This window comes from Leopardus geoffroyi, chromosome A1, assembly GCF_018350155.1.
Source record: "Leopardus geoffroyi isolate Oge1 chromosome A1, O.geoffroyi_Oge1_pat1.0, whole genome shotgun sequence".
Taxonomy (NCBI): Eukaryota; Metazoa; Chordata; class Mammalia; order Carnivora; family Felidae; genus Leopardus; species Leopardus geoffroyi.
The window spans coordinates 153,586,046-153,598,661 of record NC_059326.1 but is presented as its reverse complement, the minus strand read 5'-3'; the positions used below and the strand labels follow the sequence as shown (position 1 = coordinate 153,598,661).

Genomic DNA, 12,616 nt, shown 5'->3' with positions numbered 1-12,616 from the left:
ATCAGATGACTAGATCAGAAGGGTATTTTACCTTTGCTGAGCTCCATCCTTCGGAACAAAACCCAAGAAAAAGTCTCACTGAGGCTTCCAGTGACCACTTTAAAGGAAGTTTGGAGCTATATACCAGAGATTACTGCTGGGAGAATTTGCAAACTTTGGAAAATTGTCCAGTTTATTTATCTCATTGAACTCTTTTTTCCAAAATGATTACTTGAAAACTCATAAAGAGAAAAGGACCGGGGTGCCTGTCTTAAGGCATATTAAAGAAAAGGGAGCTATGTTTTTGTTTTTTTGTTTTTTGTTTTTTTACCAACCATGCCACATGGAGAGAATAAAGACCTCTGATGACCCAGTTGGCAGTGGGAGGGTCTAAAAGAAAAGTTCAGTGTTAAGGGAACAAGTTAACTAAGGTAAGTGGCCAAACTATGTGGCAAAATAGAATTGAAACGACCTGGAGCTGATTGGAGCCTGTCTCAACAAACAGTAGAACACTGCACCATCTCCAGTGGGACACAGAGATGATTGACCAAATGACATGCACTCCAGTTGCTCCGTAGGAGTGGTTCTCAAAGTGTGGTTCCCAGGCCAAAACATTATCATCACCAGGGAGCTCATTTGATGTGCAAATGATGCAGCCCCATTCAGGACCTACTGAACCAAAAACTGGGGACAGGGCCCAGCCATCTGTATTTTAACAAGCCTCCAGGTGATTACAGTATCCGCTAAAGTTTGCAAACCACTAAGGAAGAAGATTTGGCTCATTATGGAATTTCACCTCAGGAGGTACTGTTCTCCTGATGCAAGGTAAAAACAAAAACAAGTTTATTAGGAAGTCACTGTGCTGAGAGAGCTAGACAAAATGATTCATTTCCTCAATATTCACCAACAGAAAGTATCACCAAAGAAGCAAGGCAAATAATTCATTGAACAATCATGAGTCATCACTCTCAATAACATCTATACCCTATGTATATTGCTGCACAATCCACATTTGTTTGCTGACAGTTTTACTTGTTAACCAAAACTCACTATAAATGATATAAAAATAGGACTTAAAATTAGTGAAACTTACCATATCAGTTAGCAATGAATTTGGCTGAAAACAACATATGCCTAAGATAAACACATATTATTCATTCCAGTCAGGCACATTAAAGAATAAAAAAAGAAAATTAAGAAAAAAAATCCAGACTGTGGTTATCAGTGAAGTATAAGGCACTGATGTCCCAAAATGAAAGGTTAAGTATTCAAATATACTCATGAACTTATTTCAAATGTGACAAATGCTACTGCTCAAGACACTGGTAAACATGTGTACATTCTAATGAGATGGAAAAATAAAGAAAAAACAGTACACATGTTCACACCCAAAACCATCTGAAACCATGATGTTTTGTTACCCAGATTGTGTTACATGAATTTTTTTATTTAAATTTTTCATAACAAATAACCAATGTCCTTATCATTATATCATATAGAGCCCAATTTGAAACTTTTTTCTTTCTTCAGACATTGAGTACCTCAGAAAAGGAAGAAATATTTTTAAACAAACATTTTTATTGAAGAAAAAGAAACACAAGGCCTCTCCCCATTAGTAGAAATAAATCCCATGAGGCTGCATAAAGGTAGCTAAGCCATAGATAAAAGCAGACTCCCGGCTGCAAAACATTACACAAATGTCAATGATGCTGGATTAATGCCAAAACTCCTCAGCAAGAGGTACTGACAGCATGAGTCACATAGCTTTGCACAGTGAGAGGGAAGAAGAGGCAGTCCTGGAATTCTATCTGCTATAACCATGGTAGGTGACAGCAGACATTCCTCATCTTCAAGTGCTTAAAATTTTTCTTTATTACAACAATGATAACTCAGAGAAGATACTAACGTTGGTGGGGAAGGTGGGGGGTGACACCAGAGCAGCAAATGGTTTCAATTTCGTTCATACATTTCTCTTTCCAACCTTGCTGTGTTCAGAGACACCTAATTACATCACCATATGTTTCGAAAAGAACATTTTTTCACTGCATCTAAAACAAACATATGGTGAAATGTTTTTTCAGTGTCATCTTTTAAATAAAGTGAAGAAGAATTGACATAGTATATAATACTTCTAATATACAAGAAGTTTGAAGACCTTTGAGATCTGACATCAGAATAGAAGGATTAATAATTTTCTTGACATATTTTTGCATGTTTGATTAATTAATTGGTGTCTTGAGACTATGTCATTTTATATCAAGATCTGAATGTACATGGGTTAATTTAGTAATGGAGATCATTTTAATTGGATTCAAAATTGGGGTATATGTCTCTGAGGATCTTAACTGGTCAGGGTAGTCAAAAGTATTAATTAATGCACTTCAGAATATTAACTTACTTTCTAACTGCTTTATGGTCCTCAGAAGTTCATAAAGTTTTTCTCTCAGCACCAACTTATTATGCCCATACATTTGGGTGTTATAAAAGGTTAGTCAAATGTAAAATGACAAAAAAAAAAGCAAAAATATGTTCATCATAGGCCTTCTGTTACTGATTTTTAAATTAGTTTACTAAAAATGTACTTGCAGCATCTGGAAGAAAGTCAACTGTGTGTTTCTTGGATAGCTAAATCTACTTTCTATCAAATAGCAATGCATCACCCAGCATTATCAAATTAAGCCATTTAAACAATGATTTTTGTCAATCTGTTTTGGAAATATATGTGTCAAAACACATGTCAAGTGGTTTGGAGGTCAGAAAACATGACAATTAGTTGTGGCTCTTCGAATGATTTTTGCAACTCTGACCAAGTTACCTGGTCTTTTTGTGTCAGGTGCCCTTATCTGTAAAATGCTGCTGCACTCTGACGCTGCCATGGTTCATTAGAGTCTGGGTATGTGAAGCCTGCAGAGGGAAGAGATTGGGCCTATTTGCTAACTCTCTTGTGCTTATTGAGATACTACCAATCACTTAAGGACACCAAGTACAAGGTATTGCACACCCTGCAGTTTGCAGACGTGAGGTTTAGAGAAATTCTGTAGCCATGTCAGTCCTAACAATAACCGGAAGCCAGCCTCACAGTGCTCCAATACACATCAGTGAATTCCAATTTATTCCAAGAAACCTCCTGAGGTAAGGCAAGTGGTCCAGGAATACCTTCCAGGCAACATGCAAGGGATGCTGGGCGTACCATGAGTCCTGCTCTATGAGAAAACAAAGCATAGTCCTTTATGCAAATTGTCCTCTGTTTTATATTCTTGTTGCATGGGTGAGTAAAGGCTCTTCATTATTATCTAGAACTAGAGGGAGACAAAGCCTCACCAGTATTTGACGCGACATATAAGGCCCTACATGGTTTGACCACCTGCTTACTCCTAATATCACCTACCTTGGCTAGCATTGGGGATCCCCTCACCCTCCATGCTCCAGTCAGAACAGCCATCTTGCCCTCTGCTTCAGGACCTTGGTACCTGAGGCTTCCTCTAGAAGGCTCCAATTACATGCTCCACAGGCTCCCACACAGTCTTGATCTAGTAACTCACTCAAATCTATTAAAGTATCACTTTCTCAGAGAACCCTTCCATGATCCCCAAGTCTAGATCAGATTTGTTTGTGATGGACGCTAAACAATGTGATCCTTTCCTTGACTTACCTACATTTGTAATTATGATTCATTGATGGGATTATTTCAGTAATGTGTGTCTCTACAACCCAATGGTAACATCCATGAGAGTGTATAGTTTGAGCCTTCTACTCACCAGTTCTGTCATTTAAGGTCATAGTTGCAAACATCGGAAACCAATTCTGAAAGATTTACAAGATGGTATAGATAGAGGTTAAAAACTTATGTCTAGCACCAAGCTCCCTGGGTTTGAATCCTGACTCTGCCATTTATTACTCTATGGCCTTGGACTCGTTCCTTAACCTCTGTGTGCTTCAGCTTTTTCATATGTAAAATGGGGATAATAAGAGAATCTACCTATTAGAACTGTAGTGAGGATTGAATGAGTTTATTCAGATAAAATGCTCAGTAAGAAGAGAACAAAGCAAATATTAAATACCCAATAAATTTAAGCCACTACTGTATAAGCAGAAAATAAAACGCATTAGTATTTATTTTAAGGGTTATTAATATAATAATTAAATACTGTCAAAAGGTTATTGGGTAATAGTCTATGATCCTGGAAAAGACAAAACCATAGGAATAGAAGACAGATTAGGGCTTGGGGTAGATGAAGAGTAACTACAAAGAAGTGGTATGAGGAATCTGAGGCATGATGGAACTATTCGATAGCATGACTGTGGTGGTGAGTCCATACTTCACACATCAGAATCCAGAGAAATGTCTACCATGAAGAGTGAATTTGTTGCATATGAATTTAAAAAATGAAGTTACTTGACAGCTCATATTTTTATCACTGCAATATTAGAGAACCAGACCTAGAGACTGAGCAAAAATTATTGAAAAGCAAGTCCACACTGAGAATCACAGCCCAAAGTAGTTCCATGGGGACAAGGTACCACCAGTGCTAGATGCTGGACACCAGAAGACACACTACCACTATCAAGTAGAGCAGGGAATGTGCTAAGCTCCACTGGGTCTCACTGCCCCCGTGTCCCTAACTGCCCTTGAAGACTGGATACTAAAACTTCCATGGCAACCACCGGCCAGCTGAGAGGATTTTCTGCCCTTACTTCTTGGGCCACTAGCTGCTGACTGAAAGTCACGGTGGGTGCAAAAAAATTAGCCAAGCCTAGATCACACAGACATATCTTAGCTGCAAGGGAGGATGGATACACGAGTGTCAGTTTCAGTTCTATAATTACAGGCAAGTGCCACCCCCAACCACATTAATAAGGTAGAAAATCATCCTGAACAGAGGGATGGGTTCAGATGCTGGGAATCCAAAATAAAAACTAATACAAAAGAAATAGGTCAATGATAGTTTTCAATAAACACTTGTTGAATCAGATTTATAACAGAGAGGTAAAATTAGGACTTTCAGAAAAGCAGTTCTTATTAACAAATAACTTAAGTGGTACCTAAGTTTTTCCTGTCCAATTTAAACATAAACCGGCATTTAACAGGAAGCAGTATGTTCTAGTGGAGAGGGAACCAGGCGACCAGAGATCTTGAATTCACAAACACCTTGACCCCCCTTAAGGCTTTATTCTCATCTCTACCAAACAAAGATTGTTTGATACTACACAAAATTGTTGTGATGCTGAAACAAGGGGAAAATGATGAAAGTTTTTAAAACTCTAAAATCCTACGTAAATTTATTAGGGAAAAAAATGGCACCTTTAAAATGATTTTAGTCTCTGTGTGCTGAAATGGTAAGGTCTCCAAGCTTTGTTTGCTGGAGAAGAAATCACTATCATTCTGCTCATATTTCCATGGCAGCCCACGGGACAGGGCACACTCCTCTGCCATGCTCCCAAGCCCCCTCTCCACCTGCTTCCCAGCCACTCTTCTGTGTCTCAGGAGAGGACGAATTGTTAGTGTCATCGGCCTCATTCCTGGATCAAATTTTACTGGTGGCAGGGCTACTACTCTTAAAAAGCTAGAAGACTTCCACTGGCTTTCTATCGCTTCCTGCTCCTATGCTGTCAGTTCACAGAGCAGAGCCTGGCTCAGGCACAGGCCAGCCATGCATATCCATGGACCAGCTAGGTAACAGGACTCAGACAGGAAGCAGGGAGCAAAAAGCCCTGCTTAGACTTCTTGGTCTCTCCCTCACAGACCACTGTCACTACATAAGGCAAACTTCCTTCTAAAGATAGGGGCACTTGCCCAGCTATCCTGTTTTAGAAGTCATTAACTGTAATTTGCTCCCCTCTTCCTCCCCTCCCCAATTGAGGTATCATTTCTTAGTCAAGAGTCCTTGAGACCACACCTGGAACTAATATAACGTTGTATGTTAATTATAGTGGGCTTAGGTAATCATCATCATCATCATCATCATCATCACCATCATCATCATCATCATCTCCAACTCAGAAAAAAAAGTCCTGGAGAGAAGGTGGATCAGTGGTGGGGTTTAGCATTAAAATTCCACCCAAAATAGCAACATTTTTTAGATGAAGAAAGGAAAGCTTTAGAACAATATCTATAATTCTGCTTCTGTCAAAGTTAAAATATCCCCAAACTCTTTGCATGTCCTTATATGATTATGAGAAGAATTTTGTAAAAAGTCAGGAAGGATGCAAACCAAACTCTAACCATGCCTGCCATTCAAGAGGAGAATGGGATGGAGAAAGAGAGGGAAAATGTGAAGAGAGATGTTGGCTTTTTCCTCTGTATAGTTCCGTATATTGTTACATTTTTACAATGAGCAGATATCCATATCTTATGTGTAAGGGTTTTAAAAGATAAGGTTTACTAGTTTTTAATACACAGAAAAATAACTTGCTATTGAATGTCAGAAATCTAAGAAACAACAAATCTTGTACACAAAGGATTTCCTTAAGCAAATGTACGGCCTTATCTAAAACACAATTTCTCCACCTACCCACCCCCCTGAAAAACCGTAAGAACTATAGGAATTTGTAAGAAAAGCCAGTAAAGATATGTTACAAAATAATTCCTATTTTAGGTTTTACCCTTGGTTTGCTTTACTTGCTGTCACTCTGTGTGGGCCTTTCCTAGAACCAGAGTGTCAAACAATAGCTATTTTGAGTGGTGGATGAAGGATTATGAATTCTCTAAGAACAAGAGAGGCCATAGTTTGCCAAAACAGGAAATGATGTTTGTCTTCTCTACCCAGGGGGTATTTGTACCTAATGCTACATACCAAATATATATACACATATATATACATATATATATATATGTATATGTATATATGTATATGTATATACACATATGTATATGTGTATATGTATATATGTATATGTATATATACATATGTATATGTATATATATTCTATATGTACATATATATATATTCTATATATACCTAGACACAGAGCACACATATGTACACATATATATTAATATAATTCACACAAAATGATACCTGACTCCTTGGCATCAACACAAATGTTGTAAACTAGGTAACAACATTTTAGATACCATTGATTGAAGACAATGCTGGCCAGTTAAATACGCTGTCATTTAACCTGTAACTTACTAGGTAGGTATAATGACCTGAACTATATCCCCCCCCCCCACCCCTTCATATGTTGAAGTCCTAACCCCCAGGATCTCAGAACATGACTCTATTTGAAGCTAGGGTCTAAAGTGGTTATTAAGGTAAAAATGAGGTCATGTGGGTGGGCCCTAATCCAATATGACTATTGTCCTTATAAAAAGAAGAGATAAGGACACACACATCGAAGCAATACCTTGTGAAGACACTGGAGGACAACAACCATCTTTTTTTTTTTTTTTAATGTTTATTTATTTTTTGAGAGACAGAGAGACAGAGTACGAGCAGGGGAGGGGCAGAGAGAGAGGGAGACACAGAATCTGAAGGAGGCTCCAGGCTCTGAGCTGACAGCACAGAGCCCCACATGGGGTTCAAACCCACAAACTGCAAGATCATGACCTAAGCCAAAGTTGGACGCTCAACCGACTGAGCCACCCAGGCACCTCGACAACAACCATCTTTAAGCCAAGGAGAAAGGCCTTACTTGGACTTCCAGCCTCTAGAATTGTGAAAATAAATTCCTGTTCTTTAAACACCCAGTCTACATAGTTTATTATGGCAGCTTTAGTAAACTAATACAGTAGGTTAGTTATTTTATCCTACTACCTGATTCTTCTGAGATTTACTCAAGTCCTGCTAGTGTAACGGATATCTGTTTTGGTAACAGTACCCTGTTCTTTCTAAGGGTTTCTATTCCATGGAGTCCTGAGAGGTCTACTACAACAAAGAGTAAGCACATGATCAAGACTATGCTATGTTAAAATTCCTCCCCACCGCAACTGGCCCAGGAAAGACTTCCAGCCCACGCTTTCAATCAGCCTTTCTCTCTTAGGATGTAAAACCTGAGTAGAGTCACACAAGGTGGAAGGACTTTGTCAACTCTAGTACCCTAAACAGACTTTCCATGAGTTTTTACCATAGAGATCCCTGAAGCCACCCTGGTTGTTGACCTTCCTAAGGCCTTACATTTTTAATTTTTTCTGTCTCTGACTCAATTCATTTCCATTTTTGGCCTAAGCTCACTAGACACAGTCTTAGTTCCTTAAAGCCAAAAACACCTCGGTGATACACATATTATTTTGTACAATGGAGTCTCTCACATGATAGTCTCTTAATAAATGGGATAATTGTATATTCTTGGGCTCCTTAAGGAAAAATGCTTAAAATATACTGCAAAATAGAACCCTTCATCACACCTATCCAATGTGACGATGCCATTTCACGGATGAGAAAGTCAAAGAACAGATGCTAACACACAAACAGACTTTTGCAACACATCAAACAGAACTTACTAAGAATATTAGGGGCAAAAAAAAACAACAACATGGAATTCTGCATTGAACTGCAGAAGTATACAATTTTCTCAACAACCAGGTACCTGTAGCACACTATGACACAGCTAATCACAAGCTGGTGAGTAAATGAGCTCCAGAGTTTTGCAATGATAACTTTGCCCTACTGAACTCTCACACAAAACCCAATGGTTTCTACAGAAAATCCACTTCATTACCAATCATTACTTAATATCATGACTTGGTAATACAATTTTAAGATCATTTTCAATAGTACTGTTTCCTGACATTCCTACACAAGTAATACGCAAAAAAGTTATATTTGCCAAAGCAGTGATTTACCACAGTGGAAACTACTTATTCTGCACTTATTACTTATATCACTTGCACTTTGTTGGCATAAAGTTTATAAAAAAAATACTCTCCCAATCCCCTATCATTTACAATTTTTAAATTGCCTAGATCCAGATAATACAATTAAATCTCTGAATTAACATAACCCTTTTCTGCTTAAATTTTAAAACATCAATATAGCTTTCATTTACTTTTCCATCCTCCTTCAATATTAGAAATTAAATTTCATTAGCTGGCTTTTTTTAAATACCTGGGAGATTTTTATTTGAGGTCTCTGCTTTTCCGTACCCAAAGAACTACTACAATACCTTTCAAAAGCTGCATAAGCCACAACTTAAACCGATTTGATCATTCATGAAACTGGTATCATGCACACTGCCAGCTTGCTACCTTGATTAGTAAGTATTAGGAATGACCTTTTTACATTCCAGGGAAGTAAATCACCTCCTGAGGTCGGTTAACTAATGGAATCAGCAGGAAAGCCTTATTATCATATCCTACACTTAAAGAAGTTTGCAGGTGTCCCCATTACTAGCTACTGAGCTAACAGTTATTTGCCCAACTGCAAATCTACAAATCAAACTCTCTCCTTTCCTCTCCCTCCCGCCTCTTTTCTCCCTCTCTCCCCTCTCATCACCTCTTCCCCCCCCCCCATGCCACCCCCTTTGGCTTCTGAATGTTTTCATTTCAATATTCTGGATCAGTCCATTTCAACTCAACTTAGCTTCCAAGTAGAGACAAACACAGGAAGAGAAAATGGCTATGACTTATGAGGTCCTAAAAGCCTCTGTGGTGCTTTTTCCTTTATGTAACAGTTAACAATGTCCCCAAATTCCCACACTAATTACCCCAGGAGAAGTTTAAGGCCTGGTATCTCCAGATCAACACTGTGAAAGTATACACAGCTGCAGTGGAAAGGTAGCACATGAATTGCCATTAACATGGTAGGCAATCATGTACTAGGGAAGAAAAACCCAAACAGTAAGCAGTATAGACAGACATTTAGCCCTGACATGAACCAGTCATCAATAGAACCACAGATTTAAAGACAGGAGTGAAGAAATAAGATAGTGTAAGGAAGTTATGATCTGGAAGGAGGTAAGGAAAAGTCTGCACACTACAGTAAACTGCCTCAGTGAGAATGACAGGGGCAGACTCATATTTGTATGGTCTGTAGAGTTACATATTTTTTTTTTCAAATGGCACAGAAGTATTTGTTTAGAATGAGAAAAGAAATAATGATGCATTCATTTTTAAAAGCTGACAAATATGACAGACTTTCAATATTGTTTTTCCACATTTTTAATCTGCATACTCCTTGACCACTTCTTCAAATGACAACAATTAAGTCATATTTTCTATAAAAAGAATACAAAATAATAATCTTCTAGCACAGTGGATAGATTTCAGGGTTGTTGTTTTGTTGTTGTTGTTTTTTTAAATCACTGCTGGATTCTAAAAGTTTCTTTTAATTTCACAATGCCTGATCTTTTTCTAATCCAACAAAGCCTCTGTCTTTTTCCTATATGATTAGTTTCTGGTTCTATACCTTTCAAACATTGTTTCTCACCACAGCCTACATACCTTCAGTGCCAAGAACACATTCACACCGCAACACGCTGCCCGGTCTCGCACCTTCAAATCCAGCTGCCACTGTCAGAAGCAGTTTTACACTTCTTATACAAGTAATACACTGTGTTTATGAGCTCCACGGTGAAACACAGAACACACATCAATTTTTGCATCATAAAATTTCTCTGTAACCAAGTTATGAGATACAGAAGCATTGAGAGTATCAGACAAATCTACACCCACTTTTAATTGTACATTAAATGGAGTAAAGAACATGAATTTGCTGATAATTTCCTCACCAGAGCACTTGCTTCTTGTGTGATTTGGCTTCCTTCCAGCCCTTTTTAGATAGTAATGCTGACCAAATTATCCTGTTATTCAGAAAACTCAATGAAACATTAGATCATATTTATTTCCAATAATTAAATTCATACCCAGCTGCCGAACAAGAAAAGCATTCTTTCTAACGCAAACCAAAATCAGTTTTTAAAAGACATTGGTCACAAAGAGTGCATGTAATGAACCAGAATATTCCACATTTAAAGCTACACATAGTCATGTAGACAACTATGGATTCATTAATTTGCAGGCAGTAAGGGGAAGTCCTATTCACATTATTCCATTCTTATAAAATGTAATGTTCTACCATAAACTAAACAGTTTACTAAAGAAGTGATAATCATCCCAGAGTGCCTAATATAGAAGCCCGATTTAAAAACCACAAAATAAAAACAATATTTCCATAGACTTAATTGAAAGCATCTATTCACCCTATTCGTAGGATAGCTATGAAATTTTTGATTTGTGTCACAATGACTTTATAAAATTAAAACGCTATATGGGTTTTTTACTCTGAATTTAATAATTTACTAAAATGGAAACCTAACAATACTTCTTTATCACTCATTTGGCCCTTTAGGAAATTCCCAGAGAAAAGAAAGCTTAGAAGTTCAAGACAAAATAAATATGTTTTAAAGCTTGCTTTAATTAAAAACAATCGTAAAATGTTAAAGACAGCTGTTTTCAATCATGGATGCATATTAGAATCACCTGGGGAGTTTTTAAAACAACTACTGTCCAGACCACACCCCAGAAAAATTAATTAGAAATTTCTGCATATAAGACCCAGGTACCAGTATTTGTAAAGTCCCAAGTGATTCTGGTATGTATTAAGAATTACAAACAATTGCTTTATAGGGACATCTGAGTGGTTCACTCAGTTAAACCTCCGACTCTTGATTTTGGTTCAGGTCACAATCTCATGTTTAGTGGGATCAATCCCCACGACCTGTTCTGCTGCGCTGACAGCACAGAGCCTGCTTGCGATTCTCTCTCCCTCTCTCCCCACCCCTACCCCTCCCTCAAAATAAATAAATAAACTTTAAAAAAAAGAACAATTGCTTTATACTATGTTATAATCAGCTGGCAGGCAAGAACAGACAACACATTTAAGAATATTTGCTATGATTTCATTCAGAGGGAAAAGCTATACAAAGTACCAAAGTGATTTGGTACCCAGCCTCTCCAGATGGCAAGAGGTCCTCAAAGCAGGAATAAGAAGGGTAAAGATTATTTCAATGTGGCTCTAAGACTTTTTGATAAGACTTCAGAAAAACTGACCTCTCCACTAGACAAGCAGGCTTCTATGATGAACATGGGCTTTGTCTCACATACCCTGACAGGCAGGCAGGCCAGGGAGGGACCTCTTACAGAGATTTGTGGATGTGGCTTTTATTTAATTGAATAAACCCCAACAAGATTTATAGAAAGCCCACAAAACTTTTAGAAAAATTGTACTAACAAAAGCACCCCCAACTTAGACTAAAGGGGATGAGGGAGAAGAGCCCATAGTGCTACCACTGTTCTACAGACGGTTGGGAGAGGGCTTCTCTGGCCACCGCCACACGGGCCATGGATGAGGAGGAATGACACAGAGGGAAGATCTGGTGCCCAGATAGATTTAAGAATTGTTACTGGTCAGAGTACGTTTCCTATCACTACCGTAAAAAGTTAGCGCACATTGTTTTTTAATGTTTATTTATTTTTGAGAGACAAAGAAAGAGCATAAGCAGAGGAGGGGCAGAGAGAGAGAGAAGGAGACACAGAATCTGAAGCAGCCTCCAGGCTCTGAGCCGTCAGCACAGAACCCAACATGGGCTCGAACTCAAGAGCCAGGAGATCATGACCTGAGCCAAAGTCAGACACTTAATCGACTGAGCCACCCAGGCGCTCCAAAAGTTAGCACACATTTAGTGGATAAACACAAAT

At 38.2% G+C, this 12,616-nt stretch overlaps 1 long non-coding RNA gene across 1 annotated transcript in view; it reads right to left on the bottom strand.

The window, feature by feature from the left end:
* Positions 1-1,537: 1,537 nt before the first annotated feature.
* LOC123608253 overlaps positions 1,538-12,616 on the bottom strand; it is a 55,734-nt gene continuing 44,655 nt past the window's right edge. The window contains exons 4-5 of the long non-coding RNA XR_006717147.1: positions 3,738-3,783; positions 1,538-3,182 (exon numbers count right to left, since the gene is read on the bottom strand). This is a non-coding gene — a long non-coding RNA (uncharacterized LOC123608253). The remainder of the gene's footprint in view (positions 3,183-3,737; positions 3,784-12,616) is intronic.